This window comes from Eptatretus burgeri, chromosome 6, assembly GCF_056783735.1.
Source record: "Eptatretus burgeri isolate ZD-2024b chromosome 6, Ebu_testis_v1, whole genome shotgun sequence".
Taxonomy (NCBI): domain Eukaryota; kingdom Metazoa; phylum Chordata; class Myxini; order Myxiniformes; family Myxinidae; genus Eptatretus; species Eptatretus burgeri.
In genome coordinates, this window is record NC_140966.1 from 72,609,946 (window position 1) to 72,624,197 (window position 14,252).

At 41.7% G+C, this 14,252-nt stretch overlaps 1 protein-coding gene across 1 annotated transcript in view; it reads right to left on the minus strand.

Annotated features, from left to right (window-relative positions):
• REXO1 (RNA exonuclease 1 homolog) overlaps positions 1 to 14,252 on the minus strand; it is a 123,797-nt gene that overhangs the window by 5,936 nt on the left and 103,609 nt on the right. The window lies entirely within an intron of this gene.

Consider the following 14,252-nt stretch of genomic DNA (forward strand, 5'->3'; position numbering starts at 1 on the left):
TGAAATCGTTCGATACAGCGTGGCAGGAGGCCACAAAAGAATGATAGCATAAGAAGAACTTAGCTTTCAGCATTCAGCGATCGGCGCGAAATGCGAGGGTGGGCGGAAATGACGTCTTTCGGCGCAAAATGCGATGGTGGGTGGAAATGACGTCTTTCGTTCGTTCCTACATGAGAGGGGTGCGTTTCTTGGTTTTTTCCCATCAAGCAATAAATTAAATGGTTTTCACATATATAACACATTAGTTTCACAAATTTCCATTGAAATACTCGGGTATTTCCGTCAATTCTCACTATTTCTGTCTAGGTTACGCACTGCATCTACCGGACGGCCGTCATTGGCTGTCTTGAGGCACGTGGGGGGGGGGGGGGAACAGGGGACACCGGAGACGTGGTAGACGTGATGGACACTGGGGACATTTCAAACACGGTGCAATTGTATACAGCGCACGTGCTGTAATAAAATACACAGTTGCTTTCAAAAAGATCATCTTAAAAAAATAAAAAAACTTGCTTGCAAATAATATCAATCATTCTACTGTATCAAAAGACATTACTCTTACTTAAAACTCAGTTCTCCATGTTTCTTTCATTACATTACAAGCCTCAACTTACTTGATTAGAAACAGTTCATGCTGTTGATCTTCTGAGGTCAGTCACTTCTTCACAACTGTACTGGGGATAAACGGCTCTGCGCAAATTAGTTTCAAACAGTTTTGTTGTTGTTGTACAACTGTACTGCAAAAACGCCGATCGGCGCGAACAAATTCAGGGGGAAGGGTTATGCTAATTTGCATATTAATGCGTGACATTTCAATGTTATCAAATTGTAAGTGGGTTTATCATGACTGGTGGCCGTAAAAACATGGGTTTGGACACCTCAGCCAGGCTGTTTGGATGCTTACTTATGGAGATATTAAGAAAAATAGTAATTTTGACAAAGGCCACCACTAATTTGCATATCAATGGGTTTCTACAAAAATGCTCAAGGGTGCCAGAGTGGCATCAATTGGAATATTCATTCAGATGGTCTGGTGATCACAAAAATGCAGAAAAACATTGTGCGGACCCCAATGCACGCTTTTCTGGCCAACACGGACTATTGTGGTCGAAGGAGGAACCAAGTTATGTTCAAGAAAAGTTCACATGAAGGGGTGCCCGATATATATCGGTTAAAACCTGTCAGTATGTAAAGTTATTTGTTCCTTGAAAACGAAAACACATAAGATAATGTGCATGTGTGTTATCAATTTGTTAAAAGAATGGCGTCCCTTTATATGAACTTTTCTCGAGCATCATTTGGTTCCACCTAAGAACACAAGGGCAGTACAGCACGCACACGAGATTTTTTGAATGCGCCTTATTTTCTACTGTCTGGCATTTTCCATAAGCCATGGAATGTCCCTTCTTTTCTATTGTTTGGCATTTTCACAAGCCATGGATTGTCCCTTCTTTGCTATAGCTTGCCATATGGCACCTCCTATATAAAGTGGACTTTACTATGCTCCTGGCACTTTTCCCAAGAATCCTCTTCAAATTTAAAGTCAATCGGATGAAAATTGACAATTTTAGAAATTTGACCTATGTTGACCTCAAAAATAATTGGTAGTTTAATTCAATGACCAAATGTGCAAATCCTCTTCATATTTAAAGTCAATCAGATGAAAATTGACTTTAGAAATTCAGTCTATGCTCACCCTTTGGCCTATATTGACCTCAAAAATAGTTGGTGTTTGACTTTAGTGACATGATATGAAATCCTGTTCAAATTTCAAGTCAATTGGATGAAAATTGAGGATTTCAGAAATTTGGCCTATGTTGACCTTTCAGCTTATGTTGACCTCAAAAATAATTGGTGGTTGAATTCAGTGAGGTGAGATGAAAATTGTTCAAATTTCAAGTCATTCGGATGAAAATTGACAATTTTAGAAATTCGGCAAATGTTTACCTTTTGGTCCATATTGACCTCATAAATAATTGCTGGTTGAATTCAATGATCTGATAAGAAAATCCTGTTAAAATTTAAAGTCAATCAGATGAAAATTGAGGATTTTAGAAAATTGGTCTATATTGACCTTTGGCCTATGTTGACCTCAAAAAAGTGACCACTATATCACATGGTCATGTAACATATGGCAAAGTTTCAATTTCCTCCGCTGAACAGTTTTCAATGTACATTCTTAACAAAATGTGAACACGTACGACATACTTGTATATACAACACTACCAATTGCATAACCCTGCTTTTCGCTTCGCGAGCGCAGGGTAATGAGTACATACAAATGTAGACCATTTATTTGATGCACAAATAAATTGATCTGCCAATGGAAATCCATAAATTATAGATAGTGCTGCCCTCCGGTGGAAGCCAAGCAGAATTGCTTGAGGTTTCTGAGTTATTTGTGGATGATGTGTGGATAGTTCAAAATGAGCAAAAAATAGCAAAAACTATAGCATTGAGGTGGAATTTGTTTTGAAAGCCATTAATTACACGTGTTGATGAAGATGAGGAACAAGACTGAGCCCAAGACACTGCCTTGGGCCACTCCAGCCTTGACAGGGAGATGAGATGAGAGTGACACGCTGATTACAAGAGTGGAGGAAGTCAGTCATTCATGAAAAATGGCCTTTAATGCCATAAGCATAGTGTTTGGACATCAAGGTGGGGGTACCAGACTCTCAAATGTTCGAGATATGTGAAGAGAAACAGCCCTGATCTCATGTCTGAAGATTGAGGGTTTCCATCCATTGTTTGGAGAGAAGGAGCAGCATGTCCGAAGTACCAAATGACCTGGTCTGAAACCGAAATGAAATCGTTTGGTTAGAGAAGAGGAAGGATTTGATGTTAACTAAATGATAATTCCATGACCTTGCTTATAATTGTAAGCAAGTTAATAGGCTTGTAGTAAAGTGGATCTATGGGTGAAACTGCAAAACTTTTGAAAAAAAGGAAAGGAGCAAAATGACTCCATAATATGGGAGTCCAGGGGTATGCCCCCCCAAACCCCTCCCAGAAAAATTGATGTCAAAATATTCATTTTGGGGGCGATCCTATCCAAATTGTAAAATGATGCAAATTTAGAAGAAAAAAAAAATTATGCAAATGAAAGTTCAATATATTTGGCAATATTTGCCTAATTTCTTCCATTCATCAAAAATGAAGAAGAGCCTTTCTAACCCACAGTGTTTAATTTGAAAGGGTAATAAAGTGTAATTCTGGAGGGTTCTAAAAGGGTCGTTGTAAAGGGGAGTTCGAAAGGGTAACTCCAAAGGGAAATTCTAAACGGTTCTAAAGTATAATTCTTAAGGGTTCCAAAGGGTTTTTGTGGAGTTCTACAGGGAGCTTTCTGATGTGAAATGTGATACACTGAAATGATTGTCATGACCTCCTGAGTTGATTAGGCTAATTAACTACAAATAACCTGAAAGAATTCCCATGTTTTAAACGCATGTTAAGGCCAAAAAAAAAATGTTGCATTGGCGTAACGGGTCACTGAAAAATAGGGTAGGTCGGTCGGGATCTTTTTTTTTTTTTTTTTTTTTTCCTAATAAATCCCTCCCAAAATCTCCCCCGGCTCGAGTACCACCCTTTTTGTCGGCAGGTTCTGTCCGAAACACTTCCGGGTTTTTGCGATCGCGATCGCAATCAACAAGATACTTGAAAACGATAGCAAAACAACAAAAATAGCAATAAAATAGGGTCGGCAAAATTTTTCGATAGCAAAAAAACAAAAAAAAACGTAGGGTCGGCGGAATTTTTAGGGTCGGGCGGGTTACGCCAATGCAACATTTTTTTTTTTTTGGCCTAAGGTGTATAGAACAGCTTAATAGGTCCTTCCATGGCATGGCATTGTAATTACAAAATATATGAGATGGTATTCATGGAATACTTACCCCACGCATTCTTGAGAACTTGGTGCGAGGCAACTCTTCTGGTGGCAAACTGATAATTATAGAAAATGAAATCCAAATCAAATGGAAGACCAAATAAAATAGGTCCTGCATTGGAGTCATCAGAAAGATCCTGAACAAGCAAAAAGCAGAGATCAAGTCATCAAGAGGAACCTAGATAGGAGTCAGGTTTCATCTGCTACTCCTCTACCCTCAAACCCATCCAGGCACAGCCATGTGAGCCTTATTCAAAACAAACAAAAAACGAACGCAGATACAAAATATTAAATAATTCTGGCTGCCAGACCATGTGTCCAATCAGGTTGAAATTTAAAACATATTCCACATCACGACCAGATCATAATTTTGAAATTTCACATCACTTGATGCAGAAAATCGAGAGAATTTTTAAAAATATTTTTCTTCAATCCAATATGGCTAATGTGGAAGAAAAAAATAATTATATTCACTTGTTGCTTTTAATTGAACACAGAATAAAATAGGGTTTCACTTTTGTACTGGAGTCAAATTGACTGTCAGTAAAATTTCCTTTTCCCCAACAGTCTTTTGATCTCCATAGAGATATAATGAATATACAAGTAAAGTAGAATTGTATCTTACTAATTCTTATGTGCTTTTATCTCACCGAAATACATATTACCAAGACTAGTATCTCCAATGTTTAAATGGAATTGCCCAGTTACTGAAGAGAAGAACGCCTTGCTGGCACCTCATTGTCTAGCAGAAATTAAATATAAACTAGAGCAAACATCTTGCTGCTGTCTAACTTAGGAAAATAAAATAATTATATTGGTTTTTGATGGCAAAGGCCTTGCTCGCTGCATGATCCCTCTCTCTGCCTTTCCTCCCCAAACTTATCATCCTTTCGTCAAGGCTGACCTGGTTGTTGACACTGCAAACTTTTGCCATGAGTGTGTTATTCTTTCCCTCCCATCCAAAGTGGTCATGTGTTGCAGTTATGAGTTATTTTGCCTTCTGCCTAACAGCCCTTCCCATAGTTGAATTGCCAAATGTCTCACCCTCCAGTGTTTTGGCTGTCAAAATATTATCAAGAGCATTGCTGTGTGCATTTTGACGAGGAGGATCGTTTCTTCCACACTGCCAAACCATGTGACCTATCAATTATTCATGAACACCATGTGACCTAACAATTATTATTCATGGGAAGGCAAATACAACTGAAGGCAATCTCAGTTCCTTCCACAAAGCTCGAACAAGTGTGTGTCTACCCTCAGGAGAGCCAGAAAACAACATCTTTCTAAGCTCAAGTCTGAACTCTCAAACCTCTCTCCGTCCTCCAAATCCTGGTGGCATCTAATCAAATCTGTTTCTGGTGTATGTTACACCTCCATCCCCTCCCTTACCTCAAATGGCCGCACTGCTGATACCGCATGTTAAAAGGCTAAATGCCTAAACTTGGTGTTTGCTTCTAAATATTGTGTCCCAAACCAATCACTTTCTGTACCCACCTAACCCAGTTGCATCCAGCTATTCCTGGACTCTGTGTCCTTTTCTCCCAACAAGGTGGAGATTTTACTGTCAAACCTTGACCCTGATTCTGCAACCGATCCAGACGGCATCAGCCCACGTGTCCTAAAAACCTGCTCTGCTGCTCTTGCTCACCTCTCTCTGTTCTGTTCACCCTTTCACTGTTCTATTTATCCTCATTTGCTCAAGGTCATCTGCCATCTGCTTGGAAATCAGCAAATATTACCGCTCTGCATAAAAAGACGCAAAAAATGATCCTTGCAACTCGAGACCAATCAGCCATCTCTCATCAGCAAGGTTATGGAATTAATCATAGCGTCAGACAATAAATTCTTCCTCTTCCCCAATGGCCTGATTTCCAATCATCGATTGGGATTCACACCAGGTCACTCTACCCTGGACATGCTGCTTCTGCTTTCCCAACAATGGATGGACATCGTCAATGCCAGAAATGAGATCAGAGCAATCTCCCGAGACATATCGTGTGCTTTCGATACGGTCTGGCACCCTGCCCTGCTCACCAAACTCTCTATGGTATCCAAAGACATCTCCACTTATGGCTTGCAGACTGCCTCTCCTGTCACAGCCAACGAGTGGTCCTAAATGGAGTTCTGTCATCCCCTCTTCCTGTCTTGGCTGAAGTTCCTCAAGGCAGTGTTCTGAACCCTGTTCTTTTTCTGGTTTTAATCAATGATCTTTCTGACTCTGGAAAATCCTTTTTATCTCTTTGATGATGACTCTACCCTCTGCCGTACCATGTCATCCCTCAGATGGGCAAGCACCAGCCGTACCATCTATCACTCTCTGCAGATCAGGATAAAATCACAAGTTGGTCCAACACTTGGAACATATCTTTCAATCCTGACAAATCTCACACTCTCAGTATGTCTCTCCAAAATGACCATCTGGAACCCACTCATCACCATATACTTTCTGAACAATCCTCTTGAAGAAGTCTTTTCATTCAAGTTTTGGGTCTCCCCTTCTGCCATGAGCTGTCCAGGGAAAGCCACATTTCCAAGCTGGCCACCAAAGCCAGTCGCCGACCAGGCATCCTCCCTCATGTAAAGTCCTTCAATGGCACATCTGAGTTCCTGATCACATGCAAAGCTTTTATCTGCAGCATGATTGAGTACTGCTCTCCCCTATGGGCTGGTGCTCCCGCCTCTCACCTTTCTTGGCTCCACACTGTGGAAACCAAGACATTTAGGATCATTGGTATCTCCCGCGATGAGGCTGAGTCTTTGGATCTCTCACTCTCTCACCACAGGCAGGTCGGTGGTCTTTTTGTTTTCTTCCATCTCCTCTCTGGCCTCACCCCCCTGCTCTGTCTGCGATATGTCCCCCCCCCCCCGCCTCCATATTTTTGCAGGGCACTCAAAATCCACCTGCAACCCCCTTCTTGCAAAACTATGAAAATCAAGAATCCTGCTCACCTTCAATCTTTCATTCCTCTATTTTCCTGCCTTTGAAGCAAATTCCCATTCTCTTCAATCCCACTCTTCCCTCCAGGTCTTCAAAACAGCTATTCACCACCATCTCTTATCTACCCCCATCCAAAACCACGATCTTTTCTCCTCCATTAATCCACGCCAAACCCACCTCCTTCAAATTCTCTGCTTTCCTTACTGAAAGTCCCTGTAATGTCCATCTTGTTTATCCCATGTTCCCCACCCCATCCCTCACCCTTCCACATATCTCCTAATGTCTCTGTTCCCCTCTGTTTTGTGCTTCCTTCTCCCGCCCCTCTTGTCTCTGTTCCCCTCTGTTTTGTGCTTCCTTCTCCCGCCCCTCGTCTCCTGTTCCTCTTATTGTACGATCTGTGTGTTAGCTCTTACACGAGCCTCGACATTGTATACAAAAATAAGGAAATAAAAAGGACCCCTGGTATCCCCAAGTTTTTGGTAACTTGTGTGTGAAGTTTCTCCTTGATCTGTCAAGCCATTCTGGAGAAGATTTTCTAATGGTTTTAGGGTAAATCCAAAATGGTTGCCAAACCATGTGACCTATGAGACCATAGCTGGGGAACTTTTTGCTCCTCATGGATAGGCGGGCAGACCTGTAAAGTTTCTATTTGATATGTTCAGCCATTCGGAGAAGATTTTTTAAGAAATGAAATCCGAGAAATGGCTGAGGACATGTTCGATACCGGGTTTATTATTATTTTTTTTTACAACTAAAATGGCCGCCAGTCTCCCAGTCAGCAATCTTTGATCAGATCGCAAAACAAAGTGAGGTGAACGTGTATGCCATCATGTACTGTGCTTATTCCATGTTTGAATAAAATCGGACCATGCATGTCTGAGAAATGGTTGGGGACGTGTTCAAACATCGTTGTTTTTTTTGTTTACATCTAAAATGGCGGCCTGTCCGCCATCTTGGATCTGATCTCGAAGAAAAAAAACAACGCGCATATATAAGCCATCATTTTTTTTTAAATCTGTGTGCCAAGTTTGAACAACTTCGGTGAAGGCATGTCCGAGAAATGGTTGCGGACGTGTTCAATACGTTGTTTTTTTTTTACAACTAAAATGGCCGCCACTCTACCAGTTGGCCATCTTTGATCAGATCGCAAAATAAAATGAGGTGCACATGTATGCCATTATGTACTGTGCTTTTGCCAAGTTTGAACAAAATTGACCATGCATGTCTGATAAATGATTGGGGATCCATTTAAGTAACAAAATGGCCACCAGTTGGCCATCTTGGACCCAATCTCGAAAAAAAAATGACATGCTTATGGAAGCCATCATTCATTATCTGTGTGCCAAGTTTGAACATCGGTAAATGCATGTCCAAGAAATGGTTGAGGACATGTTCAACATCAGTTTTTTTTAACTAAAATGGCCGCCAGTTGGCCATCTTTGTTTGCATTGCGAAACAATAACATGTGCATATGTATACCATCATGTGTTGTCTTTCTGCCAAGTGCGAATAAAAAATATACATGTCTGAGATATGGTTGCGGACGCACTCATGGACACAAAATTTGAGACCAAATTCATAAGCCCTCGTTTCGGACAAAGTCCAATGGAGGCTACAAATCACACTTATTCCCCATGGGGACTTGACAGGTGCCAAGTTAATGGTTTTTCCCATGGAGCAGATACAGAGGTTCAACTTTTCTCCTTTTTTTCAACATGGCTGCCACCCGTGACCTATGACGTCATAATTATCATGAAAACATTCTACATGAGTAGTCGCTCCTATGCTGAAAATTGTGTTAATTCGACAAGCGGTTCCAGAGAAAAGGGAATAACAAAATGCAGGTACGCACATACAGGACCAATCGCTTAACCCCACTTTTTGCTTTGAGAGCACTTGCTTATAACAAAAACAATGATAACATTGTAACAAAGCATATATTAATTAATACTAATAAAATCAACAACAACAATCGTATAATGTGGCAATAATAATAACAAATGTATAAGTATAATCCAGGCCCTAGCCCAAGCTCATTTGGGCGGGGTGAAAAGGCAAGCTAATCCTCAAGCAGTACAGCATGCAGATCGCTCTGAAATGAAGAAGTCCCACATTGAACCATTGTTTCAAAAAACATTGAACCAATAGACATACTTGTATGTTACAAGGCCGTGAAGATCAATGTAAATTTCGTCTAATGGATCAACCGGCCCACGAGTCTCCCATTAATGGAGAAAGTGTGCGTATGTGTGTGGCATTTTTTGGTGGAGTTTGACTGGAGCTTTCTGATGTCGAGTGGGACACACCAAAATGATCGCAATGACCTGCTGAGTTGATTTGGCTAATTAACTACAAAAAATGTGGATCAAAACTTCAATGTATTGAACGCATGCTATGTTAAGGTGGATGGAGCAGCGTAAGTGTTACGAATCTGGCAGCCATGAGCACACAACAGCCAGAGTCCTTATAGATCAGTTAAATCGGTAAGTATGTGTTTCTAGGTAGGGTCCCGTCCTATGTTTAATGGGTGATTAAATGTTTGTGAGCTGCGGAGTTATTTTGATAGTCAGGGTTTGCTTTTACATTTTTACATCACTTACAACAACACCTTCGTCTCGCTCCATCCTGATGCCATAACGCTCGCGGTGGGTGGAGTTCAAGAAGGACTTGGCGTCTCTCTCGAACAATCAGAGAGATGTGAGTGAGTTTGCCGTCGGTCGGCCAATGAGAGCCAACGCAGGACAATATTACTCCTCTTCCTGTTTGAGGGGCATTCCGCCGTGACGCCCACCACGCCCCCCCCCCCGGTCCAATCAGCGGACTTGGCGCCCCTATTGGCCAATCACGGGGGCGACGAGCGCATTTGCGCGCCAAAAACCGTTCAGTGAGGGAGAGCGGGTCAGAGGGGGCGGCTCCTCCCCTCTGGAGAAGGAGTGGATAATTGTTCGGCGCGATCCGACTGGTTGGGAGTTGGTTTTGGTCTGCCCGATCATCCTGGATCGCCTGGCCTTGCCTGCTGGCGTTCGCTGCCTTGTAGGCTAGTGGCCAAATGAGGTTTTGGGTGGCATACCCCTACCCAAGGTAGAACAAGTCACAACCTATTTTTTCTTGAAGAGGGATGTTTTGGGGAGTTAGAAAATCATGGTTGTGAACCTGAGATCATTGCACAACATTTTGAAAATCACGTTTACATTTGAACCACTGCAGACTGCAAAAATGGATTTAATCGCCACAGATTTTGGCTCATATTGGCTCATATATTTGTTAATACTGGTGCTACAAACACAAATTTGGTACCAAAATGTGCGGAATGATGACATGTATATCTGTAAAAACCATTTGTGATGTAACAAAGGCTTTTGTGTGACCTACAGGCAAAAATAGTGGATTTTCTAAAACTACTGATATATACTTATCTTTAATTATTTCATTTCAGATGCTTGTGCTGACAATTGATCTGCAATTATGGATCTGAAACCACCTGTTGTGAAGCGTCATAAAATTGACACTGACCACTGCATCATATGCTTTAAACCCCTCAACCCTAAAAAGCAAGAAGTTGTAAAGAACCCAACATTTAATGGTTTGAGTGCAATCATCAAAGCAAGTCAAATCAGAAAAGATTATGTTTACGAAAGTATCTGGCCTTTGCAACAAGACATATTGAGTCTTGATTTGAAAGTATCATTCCACAAATCGTGTCGGGCCAAGTATACCAGCAAGTCAAATATCTCCACATCCAACCCCAGTGAGAGTGACCAGCAACCATGCACGTCTGCGGCAACAGAACACACAAGAATCAGCAGAAATGAAACAGCTGGGTTTGACATCAGGACTAACTGCTTCATTTGTGGAAAATCCAACACATCCAGAAACAAGCTTACACCGGTATCTACAGGAACTGGACAGTCCACCAGAGAAAAAGTTCTGGCAGCAGCTGACAAAAGACAAGACCATCAAATACACATGCGCATGCTTGCCTTTCCAGATTTGTTCGCCTATGATGCCAAGTACCACAGGTTATGCTATTCACACTATATTTCAGAAAGGAACATCACTGTTGCAATTCATAAATCAGGAGAGGAAACAATGGGCACATTACATGATGAAGCTTTTGATGAACTGAAATGTTATCTGGAACAAACTGTGTTCTCCAAAACTAAGACAGTGACAACCCTCGTTCATCTGAAAGATGAATATGTTGGATATTTGGTTTCACTGGGCACCACGAATGCAGAAGATTCAGTCACTGCTTGCTAGTAACCAAGGTGTGACATCAGTTACATTGGTTTTTGACAGGTATGATGTACCACTCTCTATCAAGCAGCTGGAAAGAGAACGTCGCACTGGTGGAGAGTCAACACCCAGATATGTCATCGATGGACAACACACAGTTCCAAACTACAGGAAGTTCCTGAAGAACACCACAAACAAATCAGCGCTTGCCGATTTCCTCTGCAGTTACTTGACAGTAGCCGCCCAATTGCAGCTTGAGGAAAACCAATCTGTCACACTGGCAGGAGGCTTTAACGATGGCCTGCTAGTTAAAGTTGTGAATCATAGAGGCATCCGGGAACAACCTGAATTGTTCAGCACACGTGAGGAGGCTGACATACGGCTCCTGCGACATGCTATCCATCTCGCCAGAGCACACTCAAGGGTCATTGTACGATGTGATGACACTCACGTGTTGGTCCTACTCATCTATTACTGTGGGAATGGCATGTTTGGGGACAACAAAGTGTACATGAATGCAGGTCACTGTACAAAAACAACGAATCGTCAGAGATTCATTCCTGTCAACAGAATAACGGACGACATCAGTCAGGATACGTCAAGTTGCTTGCCAGCATCACATGCTATAAGTGGCTGTGACACAACCTCCTCGCTGTTCAAAGTCGGAAAACGCAGTGCATATTCAAAACTCAAACAAAACATTGCACACTTGGCACCACTGTCACGGTTAGGCCAAACCAGAGATACAACCAATGTCGTCAGCACTGCCACAAAATATGCTCTGTCGTTATATGGTTCAAAGTCAAGTCACACACTCGACCAACTTCGTTATGTTTATAACTGCACAAGTGACAAACCAGCATCTCTCTTCCCACCAACAGACGATGCTTCGAACAACATCTGAAGCGAGCAAATTACCAGGTGGTGATATGGACCCACAGCCATGTAGCGAAGCCTGTACTTTGGAACCCCGATGGTAATGGATGGCAGGTCAGAGACAACAAACTTGAGCCTGTCATGTTCCAAAAGGATGCAGCCCCAAGGGAGGTTCGAGATCTCATGCATCCCTATTGCACCGACGATGACTTAGGCAGAGCAGAACATGTCATTGTATCTCTGCAGGACTGACCTGCACTGAATTCTGCTTGTGTAGTGCAGACGATTGTCCAAATGTTGATGATTCTGTTGTCTTTGATGACAGCACTTATGAAGAGCAGGACTGAACTTTTAAATGTATTACTTCATGTAATAGATGTACATAAGTTACAGTGCATGTTATGAATTCATTATCGTCATGTGTGAAATAGCTTATATCAACATGATGTCTATAAAAGTCACTTTCACAATTGTGTCAGAATCTTAAGTCAATTCTTCATGTTGCATATCTGCTTCGGGATTTCTAATCGGTCAGCATTAGTGGGGCGACATATGATTTCAGTTATAACTGTATCATTTCAGAGACAATTATATCATTAGATATATTTTTCAAAGGGTAAATAAACTTGGATTATGTTGATGTAACAAGTATGACTGCAAGTCCAATATTTTAAGTAATTAATGTTTTTGTTGATATTTATTGGTAAACCCAAAGCTGATTTGTTGAGTAAAATTCCACTATTTTTGCCTGTAGGTCACTCAAAAGCCTTTGTTACATCACAAATGGTTTTTACAGATATATATATATATATATATATATATATATATATATATATATATATATATATATGTCATCATTCTGCACATTTTGGTACCAAATTTGTGTTTGTAGCACCAGTATTAACAAATATATGAGCCAATATGAGCCAAAATCTGTGGCAATTAAATCCATTTTTGCAGTCTGCAGTGGTACATATGTAAACGTGATTTTCAAAATGTTGTGCAATGATCTCAGGTTCACAACCATGATTTTATAACTCCCCAAACATCCCTCTTCAAGAAAAAATAGGTTGTGACTTGTTCTACCGTGGGTAGGGGTTTCTCACATTTTTAGGCCCCTTTTTTAATTTGGCCACTAGCCTATTTTTCACCCTCACGCTGGTTGGCGTCCACTCTTCATCCTCCGTCCCTGGTACTTGGAGTGGCATCATGGTTGCGGGTTCGAGTCTGGCCGGTCCAGGACGTCGAAGACCACATGAGGTGGACAGGTCCAAGATAGCTCTGGTTTCCAGCTCATCTTCCCTCGAGCTGGAAACCTTCAATAAAGACCCGACAGGGTCCATTTCTTTGGGTGTGTGTCTGAGTGTGGGCCCGTGTCTAAGTCGAATCGTTAAGTGCTTGCGTTATTGTACATTGGAATATATTCGGTTGTAATCTGCTCTTTGTCTCCCTTCCGGGTTTTTGCCCATTATTGTAAATAAATCCCCTCTTGTTGAATGTCCCAGCTCATCCTTGTCCTTTCTATAATTGGTTTGCCGCGCTGCAAACTGGAATTAGGTCTCATTGCTGCCGTAATCGTGTAATCGGCCCGGCAGGATTCTGGTACTCTCCGCTCGGGGTACGACTCGGATCCGGCTCGGTAACGGCCCGGATCGCGCAGATCCTGCCGAGGGTGAATTTCCCCGGTAGTTTGAACGACGTGGGTATTTAGATATATTGAAATTGGCAATTAACCCTATCCCACGTGGTCGACCTATTGGCGATCTTCGGTCCGATAAGGGACCCGTGACCTTTCGAGTTTATCTGAAAGGTGCGACCTAAATTCCGGGTGTTCGGTGGAGCCGACTCTACTGCTCCATCTAGCGGTCGTGCTCGCTACGGAAACTCGGCCCCACAACAATAGGTCCTTCCCTGGCATTCCAATTACCAAATAAATAATAAAAACAATAACATTGTAACAAAGTATTTATTAAATAATACTAACAATATTAACAGCAATAATAATTGTAATATCATTTGCAATAATAATAACGAATGCATAGTACCCACCCTCGTTCAAACATATCTGGGCTTGGTTTAAAGGCAAGCTAATGCTCAAGTAGAATGGCAGGCAGGTCTGCTGCAATGCCATTAAGATCAAAGAAAATCTAGTCCAATTGACCAATGGGCCCACTTGTGTCTCCAAAACTGGGACCAAGGAGTCAAGTTTCTTAATTCCCACAATGTAGTCCGTGGGCTTATGTAACATTTTCTGGATTTGTCATTTTTTGGGGTAGATTCATGGCACCCATGTCTAAACACATCTAGAAACTTCAC